This window comes from Salmo salar, chromosome 11 (genome assembly GCF_965601325.2).
Source record: "Salmo salar chromosome 11, fSalSal1, whole genome shotgun sequence".
In the NCBI taxonomy this organism is placed as follows: Eukaryota; Metazoa; Chordata; class Actinopteri; order Salmoniformes; family Salmonidae; genus Salmo; species Salmo salar.
In genome coordinates this window covers 114,639,891-114,645,890 of record NC_138301.1, presented here as the reverse complement: position 1 = coordinate 114,645,890, position 6,000 = coordinate 114,639,891, and positions in this window count along the sequence as shown.

The following is a 6,000-nucleotide window of genomic DNA, read 5'->3' as shown; positions in this document are numbered from 1 at the left end:
CAGTTCTGGTCTGAACGGGGTCTTCCACCACGGCCTGACCGTCTCTCAGTTCTGGTCTGAACGGGGTCTTCCACCATGGCCTGGCCATCTCTCTGTTCTGGTCTGAACGGGGTCTTCCACCACGGCCTGACCGTCTCTCTGTTCTGGTCTGAACGGGGTCTTCCACCACGGCCTGACCGTCTCTCTGTTCTGGTCTGAACGGGGTCTTCCACCACGGCCTGACCGTCTCTCTGTTCTGGTCTGAACGGGGTCTTCCACCACGGCCTGACCGTCTCTCTGTTCTGGTCTGAACGGGGTCTTCCACCATGGCCTGGTCGTCTCTCTGTTCTGGCGTGAACAGACGGTGTCTTCCACCACAGCCTGGCCTTCTCTCAGCTCTGCAGAAGATCCACAAATATGATATGATTGGTTACAGTTAGCTAAAATAATCTATTTTCTTTCAATATGAAATGACATTACTGTAACATTGGCCAACAATCACTGAGTAATAGGCCTTCTGATATGTCGGACTGCAGTATACATACATAAAGAGCATAGTGTAGACGGTAGGTAACTTGTCATTTCTGAATGTACGGATGATAGATGCAACCGTGTAGCGGCTCAGGTTGGGCTGAACTCTCTGCCCAGCCTCCCTCATACTCAATCCATGGTTGAGCACATTGTCAACCAATGTGGTCCTGATCTCATCTGAGACAACTGTCCTTCCTCGTCCTCCTCTTCCTCTCACTCCTTCACCATTTTCCTCCAAAACAGGAGGGCTCATCTGTGGCCTTTTATAGTGCTAAAGCTCTGATTTCTAAGTGAACAATTCAGCAACTAGTGTTTACACCTGTGAGGAGTGGGTGTTGCCGATTGGTGTATAGAGCTCGGCATTGTGATTGCGTTGCTTTCCAAAAGGACTAAAGACATTTTAATTCATGTTGAATGTTGTGCCTAATGTAGAGAACTGTGTGTCGTGTTGTGCAAAAAGTGTGATATAGAATTGAAAACTGAGTGTAAAGCAGGAATTGCGCTTGCAATTTTTCCAGATTTTGGTTTAGAGATTTGGTTTCAGGTTACGGTGATTGCGTTTCAACTTCCAATTTTAGTGTGTAAACAAATTTGGGGAAAAACTGTAAATCCACCATGTTTATTTCCCTGTTTTAGATTGTGTATAGATATAGAGTCTAGGTTGAATGCTGTTAACCCTTCCAATACATGCACACTCTCAGTGAACCCACAGTGCGTTTTTAGATGCATCTGCAATTGATTGAATTTGGGCCAAAAGGCCATATACAGATTGTATGTGGTTATATCAAACAATGCATGAGTTATGCCCAACATATACACTTTTACACTAAGTGACTTACAGGTGGTGCATTCAACTTAAATATAACAACCACAAATTATGATCATTGCAAGTAGAAAAACATTTTATTTTTTTATTGTCAATATACTGCTTGAATGGCTATTGTTACAGAACCAATTAGACAGGCCTACTGTTACACTGTACTCACTGGGTTTAGGGGTAATATGCTTGCCTAATTGTTGCGTTACCTGGTGTGTGTTTTAACGTGAAACTATATGAGTGTGTGGACTGTGTTGAATGCACATTGCCTTCAGAATGTATTCACATCCCTTGGCTTTTTCCACATTTTGTTGTATTAGAGCCTGAACTTGAAATGGATTACATTTAGATTTGGTATCACTGACCTACACACAACACCCCATAATACCAAAGCGGAATTATGTTTTTTAACATTTTTACAAATTAAAAAAACATTTACATTTGAAATGTCTTGAGTCAATAAGTGTTCAACCCTTTTGTTATGGAAAACCTAAATAAGTTCAGGATAAAAAAAATCTTAACAAGTCACATAATAAATTGCATGGATTTTTTTATAATAAATTGGATGGATTTTTTATAATAAGTTCCATGGATTTTTGAACGACTACCTCATCTCTGTACCCCACACATACAATTATCTGTAAGGTCCCTCACTCGAGCAGTGACACCAGCCTTCACTTTGGCTCCCCCTCCTGTCCAGCTCAGGCGTTCGGCGTTGCAGGCCTTCTCGCTGCAGCCGAACCTACTGCTGGCAAACGCCCTTCACTCATCAACCCAGGACTTGTCTCGTCATCATTACACACACAGCTGGTTCCAATCCCCACTCTATCACTGTATATATACTCCGTCTGACATTTGTCTTTGTCGGTCATTGTAAATGTTACTTGTTTTCCAGAGAGGAATCTCTCCTACTATTTCCTGAGTGCTTTATATTTTGCACTTTGGGTTCGCCCTGTGCCTTTTTGTTTATGAAGATATATTTTGAGCACAACAGCGTTTGGGTTTCATCCCACTTTGTTCTAAGGTGCTAAATATATTCAGTAGTTCTAAACCTGCGACTGCCTCCTGCCTACTCCTCTCTACACCCGTGACAGGTCCCTCAGCCGAGCAGTGAATTTCAAACACAGATTTAACCATAAGGACCAGGGAGGGTTTCCAATGCCTCACAAAGAAGGGCACCTATTGGTTGATGGGTAAAAAAAGCAGACATTGAATATCCCTCTGAACATGGTGAAGTTATTAATGACACTTTGGATGGTGTATCAATACACACAGTCACTACAAGGATACAGGTGACCTTCCTAACTCTGTTGTCAGAGAGGAAGTAAACCACTCAAGGATTTACTCATGAGGCCAATGTGGACTTTAAAACAGTAAAGAGTTTAATGGGTGTGATAGGACATAACTGAGGACTGCTCAACAACAAATTCCAAATCAAATTCTATTTGTCACATACACATGGTTAGCAGATGTTAATGCGAGTGTAGCGAAATGCTTGTGTAAGAAATACATAAAAAAATAAAAAATACTGCATAGTTTCCTAGGAACGCGAAGCGAGGCGGCCATCTCTGTCGGAAGTAACAAAAAACAGAGCTCATCTGTGGCCTTTTATAGTGCTAAAGCTCTGATTTCTAAGTGAACAATTCAGCAACTAGTGTTTACACCTGTGAGGAGTGGGTGTTGCCAATTGGTGTATAGCACTAACCTAATTGACACAGTGAAAAGAAGGAAGCCTGTAAAGAATAAAAAATATTCCAAATACTGTTTGCAATAAGGCACTAAAGTAATACTGCATAAAATGTGGCAAAGTGATTAACTTTATTTCCTGAATACAAAGTGTTATGTTTGGGGCAAATCCAATACAACATATTACTGAGTACCACTCTCCATATTTTCAAGCATAGAAAGAGCTGCATCATGTTATGAGTATGCTTGTAATTATTAAGGACTGGGAAGTTTTTCAGGATAAAAAAGAAACGGAATGGAGCTAAGCACAGGCAAAATCGTAAAGCAAAACCTGGTACAGTCTGCTTTCCACCAGACACTGGGAGATGAATTCCCCTTCATCCACAACGGGCTCGAGAGGCGTTGGTCAAGTCATGCATCCTCCAGAACATCACCCGCCAAACCGTGTTTCTTAACACCGGCCCGCTTAATCAGGAAGCCAGCCACACCAATTTGTCGGATGAAATACCGTTTAGCCTGTCTGGGCTAGGGGGCAGTATTTTCACGGCCGGATGAAAAACGTACCCAATTTAAACAGGTTACTACTCTGGCCCAGAAACTAGAATATGCATATTATTAGTAGATTTGGATAGAAAACACTCTGAAGTTTCTAAAACTGTTTAAATGGTGTCTGTGAGTATAACAGAACTCATATGGCAGGAAAAAACCTGAGACAAAGTCAACTAGGAAGTGGAGGATCTGAGAATTGTAGTTCTTCTTTCTAGTCCCTTTCGAAACTATAGTATCTGTGGGGTTACGCTGCACTTCCTAAGGCTTCCATTGGCTGTCAAAAGCCTTCAGAAAGTTGTTTCAGCCTTCTCCTGTTACTGGGCAGATAATAGGAGCTCAGTTACTGAGTGGACTGCCTGTGGACAAAGGGATTGGATAGGCGCGGTCACGCGAGCGTGCCGTTCCTTCTTTTTCTCCTTGAATGAATACGCTATTGTCTGGTTGGAATATTATCGCAATTTTACGTAAAAAATACCATAAAGATTGATTTTAAACAGCGTTTGACATGCTTCTAAGCACGGTAATGGAACACTTTGACTTTTCGTCTCTGGTACCGCGCTCGCGTGTTATGCCTTTGGATAGTGCTCTGAACGCACAAACAAAATGGAGGTATTTCAAATCAAATCAAATTTATTTTTATATAGCCCTTCGTACATCAGCTGATATTCTCAAAGTGCTGTACAGAAACCCAGCCTAAAACCCCAAACAGCAAGCAAAGCATGTGAAAGAAGCACGGTGGCTAGGAAAAACTCCCTAGGAAAAACTCCCTAGAAAGGCCAAAAACCTAGGAAGAAACCTAGAGAGGAACCAGGCTATGAGGGGTGGCCAGTCCTCTTCTGGCTGTGCAGGGTGGATATTATAACAGAACATGGTCAAAATGTTAAAATGTTAAAATGTTCATAAATGACCAGCATGGTCAAATAATAATAATCATAGTAGTTGTCGAGGGTGCAACAAGCACGTCCGGTGAACAGGTCAGGGTTCCATAGCCGCAGGCAGAACAGTTGAAACTGGAGCAGCAGCACGGCCAGGTGGACTGGGGACAGCAAGGAGTCATCATACCAGGTAGTCCTGAGGCATGGTCCTAGGGCTCAGGTCCTCCGAGAGAAAGACAGAAAGAGAGAAAGAGAGAATTAGAGAGAGCATATTTAAATACACACAGGACACCGGATAAGACAAGAGAAATACTCCAGATGTAACAGACTGACCCTAGCCCCCCGACACATAAACTACTGCAGCATAAATACTGGAGGCAAAGACAGGAGGGATCAGAAGACACTGTGGCCCCATCCGATGATACCCCCGGACAGGGCCAAACAGGCAGGATATAACCCCACCCACTTTGCCAAAGCACAGCCCCCACACCACTAGAGGGATGTCTCCAACCACCAACTTACCGTCCTAAGACAAGGCCGAGTATAGCCCACAACGATCTCCGCCATGGCACAACCCAAGGGGGGGGCGCCAACCCAGACAGGAAGACCACGTCAGTGACTCAACCCACTCAAGTGACGCACCCCTCCCATGGACGGCATGGAAGAACACCAGTAGGCCAGTGACTCAGCCCCTATAAAAGGGTTAGAGGCAGAGAATCCCAGTGGAAAGAGGGGAACCGGCAAGGCAGAGACAGCAAGGGCGGTTCGTTGCTCCAGCCTTTCCGTTCACCTTCACACTCCTGGGCCAGACTATACTTAATCATAGGACCTACTGAAGAGATAAGTCTTCAGTAAAGACTTAAAGGTTGAGACTGAGTCTGCGTCTCTCACATTGGTAGGCAGCCCATTCCATAAAAATTGAGCTCTATAGGAGAAAGCCCTACCTCCAGCCGTTTGCTTAGAAATTCTAGGGACAATTAGGAGGCCTGCGTCTTGTGACCGTAGCGTACGTGTAGGTATGTACGGCAGGACCAAATCGGAAAGATAGGTAGGAGCAAGCCCATGTAATGCTTTGTAGGTTAGCAGTAAAACCTTGAAATCAGCCCTTGCCTTAACAGGAAGCCAGTGTAGGGAGGCTAGCACTGGAGTAATATGATCCAATTTTTTGGTTCTAGTCAGGATTCTAGCAGCCGTATTTAGCACTAACTGAAGTTTATTTAGTGCTTTATCCGGGTAGCCGGAAAGTAGAGCATTGCAGTAGTCCAGCCTAGAAGTAACAAAAGCATGGATTAATTTTTCTGCGTCATTTTTGGACAGAAAGTTTCTGATTTTTGCAATGTTACGTAGATGGAAAAAAGCTGTCCTTGAAACAGTCTTGATATGTTCTTCAAAAGAGAGATCAGGGTCCAGAGTAACGCCGAGGTCCTTCACAGTTTTATTTGAGACGACTGTACAACCATCCAGATTAATTGTCAGATTCAACAGAAGATCTCTTTGTTTCTTGGGACCTAGAACAAGCATCTCTGTTTTGTCCGAGTTTAAAAGTAGAAAGTTTGCAGCCAT